Raw genomic sequence first — 24,068 nt, 5'->3', positions numbered from 1 at the left:
ACAATTAGCATGAGAAATGGATGATCTATAAGAGTCATTATTGTACTCTCTCTCTCTCTCTCTCTCTCTCTCTTTCTGTGTGTGTTTGTGTATGTGTTTTGTGTACATGAACCTATATATTTGCATGCATACTTCGATCAAAGTATGTCTCAGTTTCATTTAGAGGTCCACTGATTGTGCTGGAGTCACCTCTTAGCCTTTTGTTTTAAAAATGATTTTCTCAGCCTTTAAAGAAACAGCATGTTCCCCTTTTCATCTCTGACATACTTCAGGGACATATTCCACTCAGTTTAGAAACAGTTTCTTGTGTGAAGGGAGGGACTTTACTATCAGATGCATTATAGTAAAGTCTTTGCCTTTCAAGTAACTTCTTGGTTTGTCCCAGGACAAAATATAGTAACATGGTAGTAACAACTTTCCAGTCAGTCTGGCAAGCTACGTGAAGGAAAAAAGAAAGATTACAGCATTTTGGACCTTTTAGCCCTTGAAAAACCATACAGAGTCTTAAAAGTATGTATTTGAAATCTTTGCATATTCGAGATTATGTTCTTCCATAAAACCTCAAAATATATCAAAAGGAAGTTTAGGAGTCGTCCAATCCATTGGTTTCCAGATGCTTTCTGTAAGCCTGAGTTAGATTTCTCAGTTGTGGAAGAGCAGAAGCTTTTAAGTTGAAGTCCTGATTGGAATATGTTGTGCTTGTTTTTAAAATAACTATTTTTATATCCTTTCATTTTTCATAAAGTAACTCGTTGTTAAGGCATTCATATCCAGATGTATAGAACTAGCAGACCCTTACCAGACCCTTAGCAGACCCTTAGCAGACCCTGCCTCGTACAGCTGAGTCAGGAACTTGGAACAAGTTAATCATTCTGAAGAGGCAGTGGTGGTTTTCAAGGATGTGATCTATCACCGATATCCATACTCTGGTGCAGTGTGTGTGTGTGAGAGAGGGGGGGGGGCGAGAGGGAGAGAGAGAGAGAGAGAGAGAGAGAGAGAGAGAGAGAGAGAGAGAGAGAGAGAGAGAGAGAGAACACTGCTCAACCAACACTGAATATTGACTTAGGGCAGTGACTAGAAGTTCAAACTGTTGGTTGTATTAGGGGAGAATGGAAGGCGGGGTCAAAGTTGCTCTGCAGTTATTGCATTCCTCTTGGCATTGTCTGGAGAGGGCAAACATTTATTCTTCATGTAGAGAGCAAAGTCAGTTTCATGTACGTTGAGGGTACAGTGACAAGAGGTTCCACTATGGAGGTGGAACTGTAGAATCAAAGGGTTATATACTGAAGAGTACTCCAGAATCCATTAGAAGGACCAGTTCTGTTAAAGAGATGGGAAAAAAATTCTACCCAAGAGACAAGTGCTTTAAATCACGTCAATAAATACTTGGAAGAATTCTTTTTAATGCATCTGAATTTTATTCCAGGTAAAAGATGACTCCCTGACAGAGGCACACTTAAAACGCTCATGTTGTTTTAATGGGGATGTTAATATTCTTCCCTAAGAGAGATAAATCTTTATAAAATATTATTTTAATCTTGCCAATTTTTAATCAAAACCTTAGGTGGCTATTTGAGTTCAGAGCTGCCAGAATTATGGAAGGTTTTTTTTTTTTTAACAAACTAGATTACATTTTATTTTAATTTTTCCAATTATAATACATGCAAGTTTCAGGGAAACAAGACTAACACAGACAAAGAGATTCTAGATTCCTTAAATGTAGCGTGAAATAGTATCACCCTGATTTTAGGTCCCCTCTGGGAACATGCTTCCTCCAACTCTGAGGATAAAAGAACTGCATTTCTTTTATACCCACCCCCTTTCTCTTCCCACACGTCACTCTTCCCAACTCTAGCCAGGCACATTTGCTCTCTTCTAGAGACTATGCTAATGACAACAAGGGCTTCTCAGAAGCCTTTGTGTGACAGAAGGTGAGATGGCTAGACCATTTGGAATTTTGGAGATAAAGGAAGAATTTTCTGCAACCCATCCCCAATATGAAAACCAAGTCGTACCTTTCCTTAGGAAGGAGAGGTAGAAGTCCAAACATCCACGCACGCGTACCAACAGGCTGCCTGTTCTGTATCTTGTATGGCCTGCTAATCTTGTACAAGAAAAAAAAAATGTGGCACTGAATGGCTTGTTTAATACAATCAGACCTATGCATCCCATTCACTTTAAGATGAATATCAGAATCTAGTTTGTCATGAAAGCTAATATATATTTTAAAATATTAACCATTTTTTTCTGCACCACAATACTCTTTCAACTCACTTTAAGAATAAGGGACCTTTTTTATGACTTTTGGGCAAACGAGTTTGTGAGAAGAACAAAGGCAGCCATGGTCCACTCCTATGGGTTAAAATGGGCCCCTTAAATGCAATCGCAAATGTAGGATTGCTAAAGGTCTTTTCCCAATCTGTTGGTTGCTTTTTTTGTCCTATTGACAGTGTTCTTTGATTTACAGAAGCTTTGCAATTTTTTTTTTGAGGTTCCATTTGTCAATTCTTGGTCTTACAGCATAAGCCACCGGTGTTGTGTTCAGGAACTTTCCCCCTGTGCCCATGTATTCAAGGCTCTTCCCCACTTTCTCTTCTATTAGTTTTAGTGTATTTGGTTTTATGTGGAGGTCCTTGATCCATTTGGACTTGAGCTTTGTACAAGGAGATAAGAATGGATTTATATGTATTCATCTACATTCTGACCACTAGTTGAGCTAGCACCGTTTGTTAAAAATGCTGTCTTTTTCCCCCGCTGGATGGTTTTAGCTTCTTTGTCAAAGATCAAGTGACTGTAGGTATGTGGGTTCATTTCTTGGTCTTCAATTCTATTCCATTCATCTACCTGCCTGTCTCTGTACCAATACTGTACAGTTTTTATCACTATTGCTCTGTAATACAGCTTAAGGTCAGGGATGGTGATTCCTCCACAAGTAGTTCTTGCTATCCTGGGTTTTTGGTTATTCCAAATAAATTTGAGAATTGCTCTTTCTAACTCTATGAAGAATTGAGTTGAAATTTTGATGGGGATTGCATTGAATTTGTAGAATGCTTTCAGCAAGCTGGCCATTTTTACTATATTAACCCTGCCAATCCATGAGCATGAGAGATCTTTCTATCTTCTGAGATCCTCTTGATTTCCTTCTTCAGAGACTTGAAGTTCTTGTCATACAGATCTTCACTTGCTTGGTTAGAGTCACACCAAGGTATTTTATATTATATGTGATTATTGTGAAGGGTGTCGTTTCCTAATTTCTTTCCCAGTCTGTTTATCCTTTGAGTAGAGGAAGGCTACTGATTTGCTTGAGTTAATTTCATATCCAGCCACTTTGTTGAAGTTGTTTTCAGGTGTAGGAGTTCTCTGGTGGAATTTTTGGGGTCACTTAAGTATAAGATCATACCATCTGCAAATAATGATGGTTAGACCTCTTCCTTTCCAACTTGTATGCCTTTGACCTATTTTTGTTGTCTAATTGCTCTCCCTAGGACTTCAAGTACTATACTGAATAAGTAGGGAGAGAGTGGGTAAGAGGATACATGACATGGTGTTTAAAGTAAGTTACAAGATTACTACAGTTTTCAGCCATGCTCAGACAGCGGTTCTTTGTGTGGGTTGTCCAACTGTGTTGTGCCAGCCCACAGGAGGAAAAGCCAGGCTCACAGAAGGCTGTTCATTTAGAAGAAAGCAACACTAATCATCATACAAGTTCCTGAATTTGTGTTTTTCACAGAAAGCCTTATCAACTTCAGTTACTCTACCAAGACAATGTAATTATTGTTTGATTTTATAAAGTCTACAACAACGATCGCCTATTTTGATGTCGGTTTTTCAATAAAGTTTTAATTATGAACAACAAAAAAATAAGAGACATTGAAAAGAGATAAAAGAAATAGAGCCATTGGAAAGCTGGGAGTTGTGGGGGAAATTTTGGAATTTGTTTCTGAGTTGCTAAGGGCTTCAGAGCTCACAGTAGCAGACATTCATAGGATTTTCTCTTTCATAGATGTTTTCATATATGTTTGTTTGTATGTTTACACGAATGAATGTATGTGTGAATTAAGAATAGAGCTCAAAGGAAATAAAGAAAATCGATGAGAAATTTCCATAAAATGATCAGTTACATTCCCCAACTTTCATCTAATTTAATTACAAGAACAAGCAGAGCATATGGCTCTTTTACTTCAATGGGCACATGGCCACTAACAATGAATCTTAGATTTACAAGCTTCCTTTGAAGCATAGAGTACTTATATAGCTAAGCTATAGTCAATGAAAGTAAGTGGAAATGGTGAATTAACCTTCTAGAAGTGTCTTCAGAGTAAGTAGATGTTTCCTCTCTCTCATTGTGTTGTATATGGAGACACATTGGTAAGTATGGCATTGAGACAGAAGTAGCCCTTTCTCTTATCTCGGATTTTCTGAGTCAAGTAATGTTTATGAATGTACACACACACACACACACACACACACACACACATCATTCTACATATAAACTCAGGTGCTCCCCTTACATCTTTTAGCACAATTCTAAAGTATTATTTTCAGTAGAGAAATCTGGCAAATATTTATAAGAATCTTGTTAAATTCTTAGCAAACTGTTTTGTTTTGAATATCTTATAAAACCTGGATGTGGTTGGAGCTGACTTCTGGCTCTGTGAGGCCATAAAGCCATACTGTTCTCCTTAGGCTGGTAATTCTGGTGAACCACCTATAGAATAGGCTGCTTTGCTCTTAATCTCTTCATTTCTATCCATTTAAAATAATGTAAAATTTAAATTACATACCCAATGTCTTGTTTTTTATTGCTGTAGACATATGCCCATGAGATTAAGAGATTCATTTGGTGATAGCTTTAAGAACCTACTTTGGAGATTTTTTTATTGGATATTTTATTTATTTACATCTCAAATGTTATCCTTTTCCCCAATTTCCACCCCAGAAAGTCCCTATCCCATCCCCCCTCCTCCTGCTTCTATGAGGGTGTTCTCCCACCCACCCATCCACTCCCACCTCCCTGCCCTCACATTCTAAATATAAGGTCAGCATCATGTGCATTTTTTTTCTTCATCATGGCTTTGGCTCATCCACCTTTTGAATTTAATACATAGCATTACCCTTCCTCTTTTATCCCTGCAGTCTAAAACATTCTATTCTTCTAATGACTTTTTTCCAAAAAATAATAATTTCTGGAGTTCCTCGTTCTGTCATAAGCAAGTTGAATGGTCCTCCTAAGGAAGACCTTTACTGCCACAAACCACTACGAGAACACTACTAATGTATGTCCAATAATACCAATGAGTAAGTATGCTGGAATAACCTGAAAACATTTCTTCCTCCAAGCAAGGAAACCAAGTCTCTCTCATGACACAACTCATTTATTATGTTGAATAGAACTGTATGGATATAATGCTTAGGACTTTTATGTACTCTTTGTGATCACTAAGGAACCCATTCAATGGAGCTGTAGAGATACAATCCTTATATACTCCCTGTGATCAATAAGGGACCCACTCAACTTACTGCCACTCTTAGGCCCAGATCAGACACTAGAAACTATATAACTCTTGCAGAAGGCATTGTGTGTGTGTGTGTGTGTGTGTGTGTGTGTGTGTGTGTGTTTCAGAGATCTCAGTAAGCAGGCTCTAGTTCATATGAAAACTGACAAGAGATGGGAAAGTTTCCTATCTTTTACATGCTTCCAGGGTCCATAATGGGACAACAAGGTAAACACAACCAAACACTGTGCCCTTTCTTGATCTGGGTGAAGTGATTCTTAGAGATCATTCGAGGAAGTCTTTTATTGCCTACTATCAAACACTAGATCAGAAGCAAGAACTGGAAGCCATCTTTGCTCCACTCTTGATTGAGTTTTACTCCTTAAGTAAATGAGATTCTAGCACTCAGAGATGAGCCATCACTCCTTTGAAATAGATGATCTGTAAGGTTTTTGTGACTTTAAAAGTTGGCTTAGGATGACATATTTCTAAGATTTTTAAACATCAATAACATAATAGACAAAGACTAAGACAAAGAATAAGACCATTAGCACAATTTTGAGCCCAATTTTGAGGCAAACTTGATTTTATTAGGTGCACCCAAGAGCTGGCCAGTGACTGCCTCCTAAGTCAGGATAAAGAAGGGAGCCACTTCTTAGGCTCCCTTTAAGGAATAAAGTCTCAATTAGTTGCAATCAAATTCACAGAGGAGAGACAATGTGGCATTACAGAAATACAGAAAAGTGTCAAACATACACAGACAAAACCATGTGTTTACCATATGATTAGGGAGGATGACTAGAGAGGGCTTGCCAGGCTTATGGAGGACAAGGGAGGGTCAGGCTGTTCAAAAATAATTCAAGGTCATAATTTGGGGCAGAATTAAAAGCAACACCTCATCTCTTACAGTAAAATGGAAACTTATTTTTAACAGTACAACATAATGGATCTTGCTTTCAAAATGAAGTCAGTTAAGATTCCTCTAACTGCCTTGGAAAGCTTCCTCATGTGTTCTCTGATGTATCTTTCTATCTGTTAATCTAAGTACCCATTCATTTTCATCTGTGAGAATACTCAAGGAAGATGGGTGATCCTCAATGTTGTGTCCTTGTGGCATCAATGATGCTCTGGTCTTCCATTCTGATGATGTTTGTACTTCGCTTTAAGAGAAATTGAAACTTCCATTTATCTTTAATGTCTTACTAAATATCTGATAATGATAGAGTCCTTTGTAAGATGGCTTAATAACTTTTCCTTATGCTATGATAAACACTGACAAAAAGAATTGAAGGGAAAATGGATTTATTTTGGCTCACAACTCAAATTTACAATCCAGCCTGTGAGGATGTTAGGGCAGAAGAGTTTGAGGAAGCACTTACACTGCACCCAGAGTATAAGGAAGACCTGAAAATGATGAAAATTTGTGTTCACAACACTTTTTCCTTTTTATAAAATTCCTATCACTTCCAAGGAGATGGTGCTACCCTCAGTGGGCAAGTCTTCCCATCTCATCAAGAAAACTACTCACAAGCATGCCCAGGGCCCACCTCCCAGGAGAGTCTAGATCTCATCAAGGTACCCATTCAGAACTATCTCATAAGTGTATTTTATAGAACAGTGTAGGAAACCAGAAGTACACGGAAAGAAATAGGGAAGTACTGGGTGAGGAATGGTAGTGAATAGGAATTATGGGTGTTTGATCGATAATTCTGTTTCCAAGTAAGCTATACACATTTGTCTTGTCTATTTTAGAATTCGTAGCTGTTAACATTGAGTATTGAGATAAAGAGTAAGTCTCTATGAACAGGGGAAGGCAGACATTTTTGAACTGTTTTTATGTATTTCTGTAATTTAGAAATAATGTTGACTTCAGAGGAATGTGGTTCAGACTTTCTTCTTAGACATAACTCCCTACAGAAAAATAGGGTAAAAATACTCAGCCTAATGATGATTTTTGCTGTCTATTCTAAGACATATTCAGCAAGTCTTCAAATTAGCTGTCAAAATAAAAATATTTTACTTTGGGACCATTAAAACCCTAATGTCAAAACAGGTTTCTCTTTTCAGCTCCCTCACATGGATGCTCAGAAATCACAGAAGAACAGGGGAAGACATTCCCTATGCAGTGATGATATTGGCTGGATTAGACCCTTTTTTTTTCAGTGATGCCTAGTTAGAGAAGATGGTGGCCCTTTAAGAGCTGCTTTCTTTGACAGCTGATGTTTATTGAGGTATGGGTGCAAGGCTGAAAGAGGTAGCATCATTTACCTTTCAACATGTTGTGCAAGGGCTGAAAGACAGATTGCGTGTGGACATCGATTGGTGGGAGCTGCTGTTAGGTCTTTGGACAGCCCCAGGATTTAGGACCTGAACCTTTGGCAAAATGAGTAACACCCTTGCAATATAATATGATCACAATCTCTTGCTATATTCCATATTTCCTTGTCTCTTACTAATGCAGGAGGTGTATGCCAAGCTTTTGACAGGAAAAACCTAGAACATAATAAAGGGACAAAAAAATCTTAGCACTAATAATTCCCCTCTGTCTGCCATAGCTGTTTAATGCTGATGTTTACTTAAAGTTTATTTCCGGAAGCCAATTGTTTTCATTTAATTTATTGAAATGTCCCTACAGGACCCAGTATGTGCCATGTTGGAAGGGATGTCTCATAAATTTCTGACAAGAATGGTTTCTCACATAGCCTCTGACTCTGACATTTCAAATCTCAAGGTGATTATAGGAGAAAGCTCAGTTGCTCAACAGAAATGAAAATGTCCAATTCCTCATTTTCTTTTAATAATTTTCTAATTTTTTGAGACTTAGAACGATATAATTATCCCCTTTTATTTCCCTTTGTACAAACACTCTTATGTACCCCATTCCTATTTTTTTCAAATTCATGGCCTCTTTTTTCTTTAATTGTTGACACACACACACGTGTGTGTGTGTGCTTCCAATAGAAAAGTAAAGCCTACTTATTCTATATAATGTTGATTGTATGTATGCTTTTAGGGATAAGCATTTGACATCCTACACCTGAGGCTCAGGGAACATTGTGGAAGAGAGGGCAGAAAGATCTTAAGAGCCAGAGGAACAGGAAATCACCTGTAAGCTTGTGTCTTCTATAAATGTCAGAGAAGTGCCACTTATGAGATCTCACTGAAATGGATGCCTAAATATTACATGGACAAGAACAACACCAATAGATATGCTAATGTGAACAGGGGAAGGTCATGAGGCCTCAAGCCTAGACAAAGAACAACTGCAGGCAGCTAAGGAATGTGGAGAACAGGAGAAATCAGCATCCCTAGGGCTGAGCACAGTAGTTGGTTATCCAACCGAATGGTCAGCAAAGTCTTGCTTTGATTTTGTTGTTTATGACGAGGGGTTGCAAATATGAAGGAGCCGATTTTAAATCCCAAAATTCTATTTTCAAATATCTGATTTTGTCTTCCCTTTATTTCACACCCAAAGGAGAATTCTAAAATATTCTGTCTAGCCATTGCATAGAGATTATTTATATTTTGATACAACTTCTGATAGTATTTAAAACTTCATCATTTTTGCAGTACTTTCAAATATTTATTGGCAAAAGGCACTTTTTTTAACTTCCTCCTAGAGGATCTGGAAACTCAACAAGCTATTATTTATGGCCTTCATTTGAATAAGATCTCCTTTAAGACTCTGGCACTTCAAAACTGAATTTGGCCGTTCCTGAAGAGGTGTGCCTAAAGGGATAGCCAGAAAAGTATTTTAGTGAGAACATGATTGTTTAATGAGTGTCAGTATGAAGTTTAATGATCACTACACTTCGGAGGTTTGATTCCTATTTCACCCTTATATTGCTTTCAAAATTTCTCTTTTACCTCTTATTAAATACAATAGATCAAAGCTGAACATTTATCTCTGTGTCTTCTGAAAGTTTTACTAAAAAATTGTCAAGGGATTAAAAGTGATTGATACCTTAGAGAACAGAGAACTAAGGAAAGCCAATTCACTCACATTTTGGAAGTGGCTTTTGGGGCCAGGTGAATGAATTAGGAGACTATGGAAAGCACATGCCAGCAATGAGAGAAGCTGAAAGGATTTTCAATGATATGGTGGGGATGTGGTAGATATGCAAAACTTGACACTGCCAACTATGTGTGATTGTGTTGGGCAAATCAAAATTAAGACTGGCTCAAAAGCATAATGAATTAGTAACTTGGATCCAAACCTCACGCGTTGCTTCCCCACTTGGGAGACTTCAGTCTCCGACACAGTAGACAGAGGTTTCACTTCAGGAATAAGACCCACACTTGGCTGGCATCAATAAGGCTATCATACTGGTAAATACAGAATGGCATAAGATATTGTTAAGGACTGTGAGATTCTCAGTTCCTTCCCTCACTAGACTCCAGGAATAAGGTAAGCCGTTCTAGTTCTTTCCATGGGGAAATTGAGTATTTTTTCTTGGTAAACTAATAACAGAGAAACCAATTACAGAAAGACATAATGACTATGCCATTTCTGAATAACCCACTCTTTCATGTGAACCAAGGATCATCAGTCATACATCTAGTCAAGCCAACTCCACATATGGTGGATGACAGACACCCAGGACTTCATTAGAGTCCTCAGAGAGGTAGTAGAAAAGTATTTATTTGCTATCTCCAACTGGAGGGCCACTTAAAAGGCACTTATAGAGAAAACAGAAAATTAAAATTAGAGTAGAAAGAATGAAAAACCTAGCGGAGAGTAAAAGGTTGACTCAGAATGTCTTTTTAGCCATCACATTAGCATTGTACTGGTGAGTGTCCGTATTCGGGGAAGAATAACAACAAGAGGAATACAAGGCTTTCTATCAGGCCAGTCACCAGACTATAGGATTCAGAAAGGAACCAAATTGATGAGAGAAAATGGTAAATTATGCAAAAAAAAAAATCCGAATCCCAGGTACCTACAGTTCCATATTGAAAGAGCGCATCAGTGCCTTGCCAAATTGTGTAAAAATGGGCACCACGTCAGTCAGATTTTTCATTGCTACATAAAATGTCTCACAGAAATTTGGAAGGAAGAAAGGGTTGATTTGTTTCGTGGTTTATGTCGTTCTGCTCATCATGGCCGAGTGCACAGTAGGGCAGAGTGCACAGTAGGGCAGGGTGCACAGTAGGGCAGGGTGCACAGTAGGGCAGGGTGCACAGTAGGGCAGAGCGCACAGTAGAACTCTACAGCGAGCATCTCAGAGGCTGGAAGCGGAGAAAGATGTGGGGACTTCTAATTTATTCATGCTCTTTATTTCACCTGGGTCCCCAGCATCTGGAATAGAAAAAGAAGGTTCTTTGCTTTATGACATTTGGTATGGTTTTGGAACTACTCGCTTCATGTTCTAAACGAGGTGAAAGTTGTGTTAAGATCTGGTTTTTCCGCATTATCTCACATAGTGATTTTGAAAAACAAGCACCTGTTGAAACCACTATTCCAAGCGCCTTTTAGAGTATTTCCCCTTTCGCCTCTGGCCAGCAAGATCATGGGAAAACAGTCTGTTATGATGTTCTCTCATGCTGAACTTCCATTGCCAACTCTATGGGTGAAAAAAAGCTAACCTTTACAATAACTGGTTTTAACAAACAGTGCTATTTTTAATATGTATAAGAGGAAACACTTCAAGAGTTTTCTTCCCATTCAAACATCCTTATGTTTCACCATTCCCCAAAACAGATGCTCTGTCTCCTTCCAAACAGGCTCTGCTTTCCAGGTTTTTGGTGGAAGGCTGGGGAATCCAAACACTTTGAGGCCACCTTAAATCATTATACGCCTGTATTTATACCATATAGTGCTTACACTGTGATGTGAAATGTAATGTATAAATTGCAGAAAACAAACTCAGTCCACATGTCAAGTCAAAGTAAGTCTTTTTTTTTCCACCTAAGAATTTAAGTTAACTCAAAATGTTGCTGATTGTTTTCTCTCAGAAAAGAGCTTCAGGCATGTTACATACACACACAGCACAAGCCCAAGATAAACACGCACACAGTTGAACTAGTCAGGAGCCCTTTAAAGTGAAGTGATTTCTTTGAGCTCATGGTTTCTGAGGCCACAGACAGTGGCTGCTGGCTCCATGGCTTGAGGCCTGTGGGAAGACGTGGCCCAGAAGAAGCCCAGCAGCTTCTAGCCGCTCACTTCAAGGCAGCCAGAGGTCAGGGACCCAATAACCTTCCTGGATGCTCTAACAAGGGTGCCTCCTAAAATTTCGACCACCTCCCCCAAAAGCCTTACCAGTTCAGGAGCAAGCCTCTAATTCACAAGCGGGCACAAAACACTTGTTCAAACCATAGACACTACGAGAATGAGCAAGCAAAGGGGAGCATCCTCATAGAGGCAGGGACAGGGGTATGGGAAAGGGGGTTTCCGAAGGGGTGACCTGGAAAGGGGATCCATTTGAATTGTAAATAAAGAAAATACCCAATAATAAAAAGTGAAAATAATAAAAGGTTTGATAAAAGAATAAAAATAATTCCCATATTAATTCTAAGCTAATTCATTGTTTTGTTGTTGTTGTTGTTTTGTTTTTGTTTTTTTTTTCCTCAGTGGAAAACAACATTTTGTGGAGATAGTTCATTGCAAGAGAAAGTTAACCTTCAACTGTCAAAAAGCTTCTGGGCGCTTCTGGGGGCCACGTAGATGAGGGAACAGTGTGCTGTCAACTTCTTTCTCAGAGGGACACGAAGGGTCCTGAAGACTAACGGCCAGGACACATTCGGCTGTCAGAAGTGACTCTGGCAGTCAGACAGCTGTGAGTACCAGGTCTTGTTCTGACTTGGAGCAGTCCCTGAGTTCCCTCACTGCACCCCACTGCCATTGCGACATTAGCCTTAACACCATAGCAGTCTTCCCTCTGTTTGGGGGTTCACTGTACCCACATAAGAACTCTAAATAGTACATTGTCTTTATTAAGTAAAATTGCTTAGCACCGGCAGTGCATGCCTGACAAAGAACACCGACAGCAGTTACCAATAATCTTTTTAACTTGATCTCTTTTTCCTTGTTTCGTGTATAGATTTCTTGCTTTTTCATAGCGTGAGTTCCATCCTTATTTCTTATGCTCTCTGTCCAAATATGAAAGGCTTTTCCTTCACCAAAGCTATGGAGACACTTCACAGTTTCTCTACAATATTTTTTTTGTCCAACTTTCTATTTCACCTCTGATTCATTTGAAAATGTGACTAGCTGGTTGTTTTTCCCTAAGCATTGGGTTGGGAGTTAACTGAGCTTCTAACTGTATCTTCCTTTGAGACGTTTACAGTTGCAGCAATATATTTTATTTAGTGTCTTGCTAGATTAACATTACCTTTATTTTTTTTCTGTGTTTACAGTACATTTTTTTAATTACATATTTTCTTTATTTACATGTCATACGTTATCTCCTTTCCTAGTTTCCCTCCAAAACAAACAAACAAAAAAAACCAAAAAATAAAAAACAACAACAGGAACAAACCCCTGTTCCCTTCCCCCTCCCTCTGTTCGCCACCCCACCCCTCTTGCTTCCTGGCCCTGACATTCCCCTACACTGGGGCATAGAACCTTCACAGGCCAAGGGCCTCTCTTCCCACTGATGACCGAATTGGCCATCCTCTACTATACATATGCTGCTGGAGCAATTAGTCCCACCATGTGTACTCTTTGGTTGGTCATTACCTTTATAATATCAATTTCTGAGTATCTTGGAAGCTTGAAGATAATTTGTTCATAGTTCGCTATCATTAAAATTCTGTTTAATTTGGAGAACACTATTTGTGGCAACCAGAATCCATGATCCCAGGCTCCAGTCACTCATCCTTGGCTCCAAATAGTTGATCTCTTCCCTCTCAACTCGATTAAATTTCTCTTCCCAAGTAAGCACTAAACTTTTTCTAACTGCTTTAATTTTTATAAGATTTTCTTTTTTTTTGGTCAAAGGTTTTCTAGCTTCTTTATTTTAAGGTGATTATCTTAAATGTGACCACTCTGTTTTATGCTTCTTGTATACTATAGAATTAACATGTTTAAATTATTTCGTTGCAAAACTGGCAGGCAAGAAGTTTCCTGAAAGTGTGCAGAATTGTGTTCGTCAGGTTCAGAATCAATGCTATGCCAATTTCACAAGATGAGTTTCAGCCTTTTCTAAGACAGGAATAATTAGTGCCCACTTTAATGATGGTAAAAGTGGAACCACAGGAGGTTAAGGAACTTGCCTGAGGCTGGACCTCCTGTTAAGGACAGAGCTGTGATTTCTGCCCATCGGAGCGACAAATATTGAGGATGATTGCTATTAGAAGTAAAACGTTTGGTTTAGAATTGGACATTAAGTTACAATAACAACCCCTTACATTTATAAAGTATATTAAGTATACTTTTATTAAATAACTGTAACACGTTTGTGAAATCACAAATAGTACTCTTATTACCATTTCCTTTCCAGTGTCTCTTTCAACACAAGGGAGGAAATAAAACTCCAAAACCATTTCAGAACTCAGCCAGTCAAGGTCATGGGATAATGAAGTCGTAGATCAGAGCTGGGGTCTGAGGCTGATGACCTCACATGGGTCCCCTGTCCAGTCCATGTGATGCCTTCTATGTGTCTTCCCCTTAAGCGTCATCAATAGTCTTTCTCCATTTGGTGGAATATGACAAGTTTCTCCACACAGACAGTCAACATATTTTGGTTGAAACTTCACCCTGTCAGAGAAGCTGCTCGGGACCATTAGAGCTTTTAAGCAAGGATGAGATAATCACAATAATTATCTTCCATTAGCAAAATGATCTGGCACCAGACTCTTTTTCCGGTTCTCACATCCTCTCTTCTAGGGTGGAGAGCATCTGAAATGGGCTCCCAGAACACTGTGATGAAATATAATCAGAAGTATAAAAATGAGCCAGGGGAGGGGGTGGGTTAATCAAAGAATCCAGAGTGCTTAAAGATTCAAGCTCAGAAAAATCTGGTAATAATTAAATTTTTTTTTTTTTGTCTTTTCCAGTGGTTTTGCTCTAGGATAGGCATCCAATTAGCCTGTTTGTGTGAATACCACACAGACATTTCAATATATTAGTTCAGGATTTATCTATCTAATTCATTATTAAGTGCAGTAAATAAGGCTTATAAAATACTGATTGCTTTAATTTAAGATTGAATGCAAACCTAGAGAATCTCTATTTCTATAGGAAGTTAAAAGAAATGCAAAGCTATTTCTCTATTTTTCCAAACCCCAATTAGAAACAGAAATTTAAAGGATTTTCTAAATAGCCTCTTCTCTAATCACTCCTTCTGGCATTATCATAATTGTCATTGTATATATAATTATCTTTCAACTATATGTGTGTAATTTCTCTGTTCTTTGAGGCTGTGGCATAAAATATACAGTTAGGGCTCAGGCTTGCCCGAAGGGTGTTGTTAAGAAAGGAAAAGTGAATTATCACTGATAAAATGGAGGTATTTATGTGTATTTGGAACAGTCCCTAACAATCATTAAGAACATTAGCATATTATGGAATATTAGCAAAAGAAAGAACTCCAGACTTGCTAGAGTTGCTAGTTTGTATATTCCATGCTTGTGGTAGCTACTTCTATATCCAAAGTTCCAAGTGCAACATTGAACATTTTGGAGAGGATCCACAGCTCTTCACTGAAAGATGTGTTGAGACTGAGAAGCTAAGGGAGCATCAGCTCTGGCTTCAACTTGTTTAGTGTCACACTTTACTGCACACTGACATAATCCTTAGCTAATATTCTCCTTTGACTCACCTTCCCAGGCATTTGGGTTTAATTTACGTTCGTGAATTCTTGACGTCTAAAGTTTGGATAATTCTATAGATGATTTCCCCAACTTTTCAGATACAATATTTTAATAAAGTTAAAAGAAGCCCAACTGTGCACAGAAATGCTTTCCTAGCCTGTAAGACTATTAAACAATAATTTCTGATCACATTTACTTAGCATCTGTTGCGTATGAGATGTTCCCCCAGGCTCTGAAGAATATGAAAGACTAAGACATGGATCCTGGAACTCCCTATTCATCTGGAACGCTAACAAACTACTAAGAAAGGATGCAATGTAAGGAATAAATGAACATGAAAAATATTGCAGAATATAATTGGAATATGACTTACAGAGGCAGCAAATGTTAAGGGCTTAGAAGAAATACATATATTTCTATCTGAATCTGTCGAGAAAGCTTTCTTGGATAAGATTACTTTAAACTGGTTCTTGAATAAAATATAGCAACAGAAAACTATATGAAGGACGACTCAGAGGTATCTCAGGAAGTTAAATGACCTTAGAAATAATAGTGTTTTGACACATTGCTAGATAGATAAGTCAAGAGTCTCATCATGTATAGGTTAAGGATCATTACAAGGTTTTCAGAGATTTGCCAGTGTCAACAAGCTACATGATAATGTCGTCCATAAGAGCATAATACTACACTGGGTCTATTATTTGAACTTAGGCTGGAAATTTTTAGTCTTTAAAACCTAGGGTTGGGGAAAATGTCCCTAAGAAGCAAGATAAAAGACCATTCTAAGCTGAGGTAAGTAGGCAGAGAAGGAATGAATGGTTTGGAATGAGATTGGGGGTCACGGGAACAGCTTTAATAGTGGAAATACAGGTTTGGATGGGATTGGGGGTCATGGGAACAGCTTTAATAGTGGAAATACAGCTCTGGATGGCTCTGGCAGAGAGGCTTTGTAACATTGGCTTCCTCTTGTGCCCTCTGCCTTCCCAGATGGCCACTAGTTGTCAGGCCAATTTTAACATCAGGGTCAATGTGGCTTAATGATTGCCTTTGTTAAAGTCTTAATGACTTGTTATTTATTTTTAATAAGCATGCCATTCATTATGTTTCTTACCTAGATGTCAAGATGGTGAGGCAGGGAGAGGAAGTCTGTCTTATTTCTCTCTCCTGTCATTACTGTCAGGCAGACGTTATTGGAGCCCTGTCTGTTGACCATTGCTCTTGACAGTCTATTCTTGATAAAAGAAACTAAATGCATCTGTAAGTAGGGGAGGAGGAACTAATTTCAATATTATAAAAAAAAAACAGGCTTAATAAAGAACAAATTATAAAGAGTTAGGAGAAAGAAGGCAGGGCCATCTCTAGGTCTGCTAAATTAGGCACTTGCCTCCAGGGACTCTGAATTTATAAACAGATGGGAAGAAAGAGGTGGATTAGCTAATTAGACTAAAAATGATCCATCCTTTCTAAAAGTCCAGTAGATATCTGCAGATGCTCTCGCTATCAATAGGATGCTAGGCCTGCCTCTCTCATCTGTCTCAGTCTTTGCATAGAAAGTACATGAGAGGTGGTCTATTCTTATTCAGGGTTTTATTTGCATTATCAAATGTGGACTGAGATGGTGGGTGTATGGGGGTTCTAGACTAGCCAGCCTTTAATATCAAAGGCTGAGTTGTGGTTGAGATATTTGAGTACAGCAGGCTTGGTTTACTTTCTCTGTTAAGAAACAATAAATAAAAAATGTTCATACTTATGACCCATGTCCAGTCACTCTCACACAGCCTGCTTGGAGTGAGTAATGCCTTCACAGGGAATGTAGCTTCTACATCATCGTCATCATCATCACCACCACCACCACCATCATCATCATCATCGAGAAAACCATGTTGCATCTACAGGTCTGTGTTGGGAGAGAAAGCAGAGATGTTCTTGGCCATAGAAGAGTCTTTTCTCTGTTCTGTGTGCTGCTTATTCTCCATCCTTCGCCTATGGGGATAAGAATTCATCTGTAACTTCTGTTGGAAACATGTGTTTTACCTGTGTTGATATATATATATATATATATATATATATATATATATATATATATATATATATATATATATATATATATATATATATATATATATATATTTGTTTTTTCTAGACAGGGTTTCTCTGTGTAGCCCTGGCTGTCCTGGAACTCACTCTGTAGACCAGGCTGGCCTTGAACTCAGAAATCCACCTGCCTCTGCCTCCCAAGTGCAGGGATTAAAGGCGTGCGCCACCACCGCCCGGCTTGATTGATCTTTTGTGCTATTTGATATTGAAGTAAATTCAACACAAAGTAACAATCAAACGAACTAACACTCCCTAATTGTGTCCATATCCCAGACCTCATCGAATTGTTATAAATATCTACTCATTTTACTTGATTTAAATTTCAAAATGGAGATTATTTTTCTCACCTAGCATTTGAAGAACCTGAGGTACCAGGAGATTTGATTACTTGCCAAGTTTGTGAAGCTTAAGAAGAGTAAGAGTCACTTGGATCTGAATCAGTGGAGTCTACCTCTATACTCCATACTTTCAGTTACAATGGCCTCTCATCATCAGACCACTGTAATTAATACACATATGTATTATTTTAAAGTCTCAATAAAATTGTACACCCATACACACACACAAACACAGAGTACATAGTAATTATATTTGTCAGCTCAGTGATAATTTTCAATATGAATGTAGATGTACTATGTAATAAGATCAGAGGGACCTCAGTTATACAATATTTCTTCATATTTGAAACTTTCAAAAGCCTTACTTCTGGAACTCTTCTGATTTATGTAATTATTACCAACCATTATTATCTTACTTACTGTGCTACAAAGCTCTAGAGGATATTTTTTCTTATCTAACTAGACCCTATATCCATTAACCATGCTGCTTTCATCATATCTTCCCACATTTGGTAATCATATTTCTCTTGTATACTCTTTTGAGATCACCATCAGGTATGTAAGTGAAAACAGGTCGAATTTGCCTTTCTTCACTTTGCTTGCTTATTTAATGTAATGTATTCCATTCATATCTGCAAAATACAAGATTCTTTTTTTTCTTGTAGCTGAAGAATATTCCATTATTTGTATGGATGTTCATACTTTCCTTATTAATTATTTCATTGATAGGCACCTATGTTGATTCTATGTCTTGGCTATTTTGAATAGTGGTAGTACACCTACAAATGTATATGTCTGTTTGACATGCTGATTTCATTATCTTTGTGTGTTGTGGTGGTTTGAATGAGAATGGGATCCAGGAGCTCATCTGTGTGAAAGCTAGGCCACTAGGGACATTACTTGCCAGAGATGAGGAGGTGTGGCTTTGTTGGAGGACATGTGTCAATGGAGGTAGGCTTTAAAGCTTTTAGAAAGCCCATGTCAGGCCCAGTGGCTCTTTCTTCCTGCTGAGCTAGAATAAAACTCTCAGCTCCTTCTCCAGCAGCATGTCTACCTGCATGGCACCCATCATGGACTAAATTTCTGAAGCTTTAAGCCAGCCCGAATGAAGTCTATTCCTGCATAAGAGTTTCTGTTGTCAGGGCATCTCTTCACAGCAATGGCTATGACACTGGCTAAGACGTGTGTATTCTCAGACCTGGGGCTTCTGAATCATACCGTAGTTCTGTCCACAAATTTTGGAAAGAACTTCTTCCTGTTTTCTGTGATGGTTGTAATAACTTATTGCCCTAACAGAGTTACACTTTTACCACATTCACTCACATTTGCTTATTTTTTAAAAAATTGCCATAGGCATTTTGTTAGCTATTTGTATATTCTTCTTGATAGATCAGGTCATTTGCTTATTATTAACTCAAATTTTTCTTTCTGTTGAGGTATTTGTGTTCCCTATACATTATGGATTCTCTTACATATTCTACCGGGAACTCTTAGCTTAGATCTCTAGTCCATTTTTTTAACTGGGTCATTTGTTTCCTAGATGCTTCAAGTTCTTTGTATATCATGGATATTAATCCTCTCTCTGATGTATAGCCAACAGACATTCTCCTCCATTTTGTGGATTTATTCTTCATTTGATTGATTGTTTCATTAGCTGTATATAGATTTTTAGTTTTATGAGTTATCAATTGCTGGTTGTTATATCTAGGCAAATGAAATGTCATTTAGAAAGCTTTTTATTTACCTACATCTTGTAGGGTACTGCCTACTTTTTCTTCTAGCAGTTTTAGTATTTCAGGCTTCAAATTGAGGACTGTGATCCACCTGGATCTCTTTTGTACAAGGTGATATATACAAGTCTAATTTCATATTTTCAGACCTGGACATCCAGTTTTCTAAGCACCATCTGTTGAAGATGCTGTCTTCTTTCCAGAATTTATTTTGCCTTTGTCAAATATCAGATGTCTGCAGTTCCCTGTACTCAGATCTGTACCTTCTATTTTATTCCATTTTCTACACATCTATTTGTGCCAGTATCATATTTATTTTATTACTTTAACCACATTTTGGAGTCTGCAATAGAATTTCTTTAGTATTCTTTTTGTTTAGGATTGCTTTGGGTCTCTTTTTCTTCTTCTTCTGGTTCCATATAAATTTTAGATTTTTTTTCTATTTCTATGAACAATTGTGTGGGCATTTTTGATTGGGATTGCACTGAATCTACAAATTGTTCTTGCTAGAATAGTCATTTTCACAATATTAATTCTATCTGTCCAGGAGCATGTGCTATGTTTCCAATTTCTAGTATCTTTTTCCAGCTTTGTCTTCGGATGTCTGAGGTTTTCTTTGTAGAAGTCTTCATTGCCTTGGTTATGTTTATTCCTGGACATTTTCCTCTCTTTGAGGCTACGGAATTCTGTTCATGGTCTCCTTGTCTGTGTGATTATTGTTGGTGTATAGAAAAGTTACTGATTTGTGCAAGATGATTCTGTATCCTGTGAAGTACTGAATTGGTTTATCATTTCTAGAAGTTTTCTGGTAAGCCTTTTGGATTTCTAGTGTATATTACTCTGTCATGTGCTAATAGAGATTATTTGACTAATTCTTTTCTCATTTGGATCTCTTTAAATTTTCTTTTCTTGCCTTATTGCTCTTGTCTTAGTTATTCTTACTTCATTGCTGTGAAGAGACACCATGACTGTGGCAACACTTATAAAGGACAACATTTAATTGAGGTTGGCTTATAGTTTCAGAGGTTTAGTCCATTCTAATCATGTCAAGAAGCATAGCATCATACAGGAAGACAGGGTGCTGGAGAAGGAGCAGAGTTCTACATCCTGATCCACTGGCAGCAGAAACTGAGAAACACTTCCTTTAACAAGGCCATATCTATTCAGCAGGACCACATCTCCTAATAGTGCCAGCCCCTGTGAGCCTATGGGGGCCATTTTCTTTCAAACCACTCATTCCACTCTCTGGGCTCCATAGTTTTAGCCATATCATATGCATAAATGTATTAAATCTAACATTAAAAGTCCCCAAAGTCCTTCTGAGAATCACGGTAATCTCTTAACTGGAATCTCTGATCAACTCAAGATATAAAAGCAGATCATGTAATTTCAACACATAATATATAGAATATACATTACTTTTCTAAAAGGGACAAAAGGGAGTGTAGTGAGAAATATCGTCCCAAAGCAAGACTGAAAACAATCTGGGCAAACTCAAAACTCTGAATCTCCATGTCTCATGTCAAAGCGCTCTTCAGATCTCCAATTTCTTTGGCAACACAATTCTCTCTCTTGGGATGGTTCCATTTCCTATAAACAGCTTTCGTTGACAGGTGTTGCATGTCTGGCATCAACGTCTTGGGGTCTCAAAGACAATCCAGGCTTCACCTTCATAGCTTCACACGATGGCTTCTCTAGGCTTCCACGCAGGGACACCCCTGACACCTGCGTGACCTCAGTGGCTTTCCTTCATCACAGAAGGAGACTCCATAACCCCTTTCTTCTATTCTTGACCCTAATGCTGCTGAGTTCTGCTGCGTGATGGGAGTGGAACATAGTCTTCTCATTCAATGACATCTTCACCAGCTTTGCCTTCAGTTATTTCCTTCACTGGCTAAGCTTGGCTGCCCTGGAACTTGCTTTGTAGACCAGCCTGAACTTGAACTCAGAGATTCACTTGCCTTTGACTCTAGAGTCACCACCACACCTGGACCTAAACTTTTCTTTAATTCCTTTTTTGCAATTTGGAAGCTTTTCTGCTTATCGTAAGCAGAAAAAAATCCAAGTGCTCTGTGGTCACCACTTCCTTTATTCCGTTTAGTATCAGGCTTTTCTTTAATCTGTCTCTCTCCTTAAACACCATTTAGGTCCATTCTACTTCCTGGTGCCTCTTCTCTCCTCAAACTGTACATTTTGTATTTTGACTTGCTCAGTGCTTCTATCCATTACAGATTTCAGAAGAGTCAACATGAATAACTAATAATGTTGGAGATGTCAGAGCCTGGGATACCTGTCAAGGAAAACGGCTAACTGGGAATGGAACTTCATTACAGTGAACACTAATAACATTAATAACCACACGACAGAGTCAATACTAGGATGTTTTGAGATTTCTTCTGTCAACAGAATAAATGCACAACATTTTCCGTTAGCCTCAGGGAGACTTTTCAGACAAGGGCAAAAAAGCAGTCACATTCTCAAACAAAATATCACAAGAACAGACTCCAGGACACACACTAAAATTCGTCTCCTCTGAAACCTCTTGAGCCCAGCTTCCACAGTTAAAATTACCCTCAGCACTACAGTAATGTTTCCCTGCTGGTTTCTATTTCTGTTAGTTTGTATCCTCTCTCTCTTTTCTTTGGTCAGCTTGCACAAGGGTCTATCAATCTTGTTTATGTTCTCAAAGAATTATATCTTAGATTTATTGATGTTGGTTTTGTTTTTTGTAGTTGTTTATTTTTTTTATTAATTTCTTATTGTTTCTTTCAGCCTGCTGGTACAAAGTTTGAGTTGATTTGATTTTTTTTTCCCCAATTCTTGGTTGCATCATTGAGTCATTTCTTTGTGCTCATCCCGATCTTTTGACTTAGGCACTTAAGGTCAGGCACTTCGTTCCTTGCTGAGAACTGCTTTCACTTGTCCCAGGGGTTTTATTGTGCAGTATTTTTATTCTTATTTAGTTCTAGGAATATTTTTATTCCTTCTTGATTACTTCTTTGACCCATTCATCTTTCAGTAATGAGTCATTTAATCTCAGTGAGTTTATAGACTTATTGGAATTTTATTTGCTGTTGATTTTAAGCTTTGTTGCATAACAGTGATCAGACTGGATACATGGAATTCTGTTTTTTGTTTGTTTGTTTGTTTTTGGTTTTGTTTTGTTTTTTTTTGAGACGGGGTTTCTCTGTGTAGCCCTGGCTGTCCTGGAAACTCACTCTGTAGACCAGGCTGGCCTCAAACTCAGAAATCTGCCTGCCTCTGCCTCCCAAGTGCTGAGATTAAAGGCATGCGCCACCACTGCCCAGCCTGGTTTTTTTTCCCCCTGTATTTGTTAAGGTTTATTTTTTTAATGCATGTTGTTGTCTTTTATAGACACTTCTGTCTTATGCTGAGTAAAATGTATTTTCTTTGGTATTTAGGTTTAATATTACAAATATGTTTACTACATCCATTTGATGTAAGATGACATTTAGTTCTTATGTTTTTCTGTTTAATTTTTGTTAAGATGACTGTAGAGGTCATGAGATCTTTATACAGACAGATAAGCACTAGAGAAACCATGAATGTTATACAGACAGACTTTTCTCTTCAATGGAAGAGATGTATACTGTTTTCCTCCTAGAAGGCTGGGATTGGGTGATGTAAAAGCCTGGTTATCTGTGCTATCTGCAGGGTGGGGCCACCTCTGAATTTCCCAGAGTATTTTGTTTATTCTAGATCCTTCCTCCCTTGACCTTTATCTTTAGTTATGTTTCTCAGTCACTAGAATCCATCTTTAGGGGAGATGTTTACTTTATATACATATACTTTATAGCTTGGTGATCTGTATTTTATCTATATGACTGAGTCCACACCAGATCCTATGCCCTTAAGCTATAGAACCCATATGCGTGGTAGAGGTCATGTGCACTGCACTTCAAAAGAGAGTTTTAGTGTGGTCACACCTTAAGTTTTGTTGTGTACTCGGGATTGACATGACTGCTACCAGGAAACATTCTGCAAGAATTGTACTATATTTAAATATGTCCAAAAAAAAAAAAAACTGCACTAGAAACTGGAAATAACGCCAGCTAACTAAGTTGAAGTGGATTGGCTCCTTATTTCATGTGGATTGTTATTCTGTTGTCTGTGGCATTCCCAAGGACCACCTCAGATGATTTACCTATTGGAAAAGGTGGGATATTAAAACCACCTATTCTTACTGGATTTGTGCTAATCATTAATTTCATTACTATGTGTTTTTAAAATTGGGTGCACCAAAATTTGGTGAATGTATGCTTAGTATTATGGTCCTTTGATTATTTAATCTCTTGATTAGTGAAATGTCCTTCTTTGTCTCTTCTGCTTAGTTTTAGTTTGAAGTCTATTTTTACCAGATATTAGGATGGCAACACCTGCTTGCTCTCTGGTCCCATTTTCTTGGAATACAGTTTTCCATTTTTTTTTTCACATGAAGATGTGGCCTATACTTAAAGCTAAGATGACCTTCTTGAAGACAACAGATAATTGTATTTTGTTTTTTAATCCATTCAGCTAGCCTGTGTTTTTGATTGGTGAGTCAATTAATCAAGTCCCTTTTCCAGAGACCTGTTTTGAAGGAGTTATTATTTTTTGGAGGCATTATTTCATCTTATTTGATTGTTGTTGATGTT

General features: G+C 38.0%; 1 long non-coding RNA gene across 1 annotated transcript in view; it reads left to right on the top strand.

Annotated features, from left to right (window-relative positions):
• LOC116087720 overlaps nucleotides 1-24,068 on the top strand; it is a 96,466-nt gene that overhangs the window by 40,106 nt on the left and 32,292 nt on the right. Inside the window, exon 2 of the long non-coding RNA XR_004117583.1 lies at nucleotides 12,067-12,271. This is a non-coding gene — a long non-coding RNA (uncharacterized LOC116087720). The remainder of the gene's footprint in view (nucleotides 1-12,066; nucleotides 12,272-24,068) is intronic.

Source organism: Mastomys coucha, unplaced genomic scaffold (assembly GCF_008632895.1).
Source record: "Mastomys coucha isolate ucsf_1 unplaced genomic scaffold, UCSF_Mcou_1 pScaffold13, whole genome shotgun sequence".
Classification (NCBI taxonomy): domain Eukaryota; kingdom Metazoa; phylum Chordata; class Mammalia; order Rodentia; family Muridae; genus Mastomys; species Mastomys coucha.
Note: the sequence above shows the minus strand (reverse complement) of the source record. Positions and strands in the feature narration are given on the sequence as shown.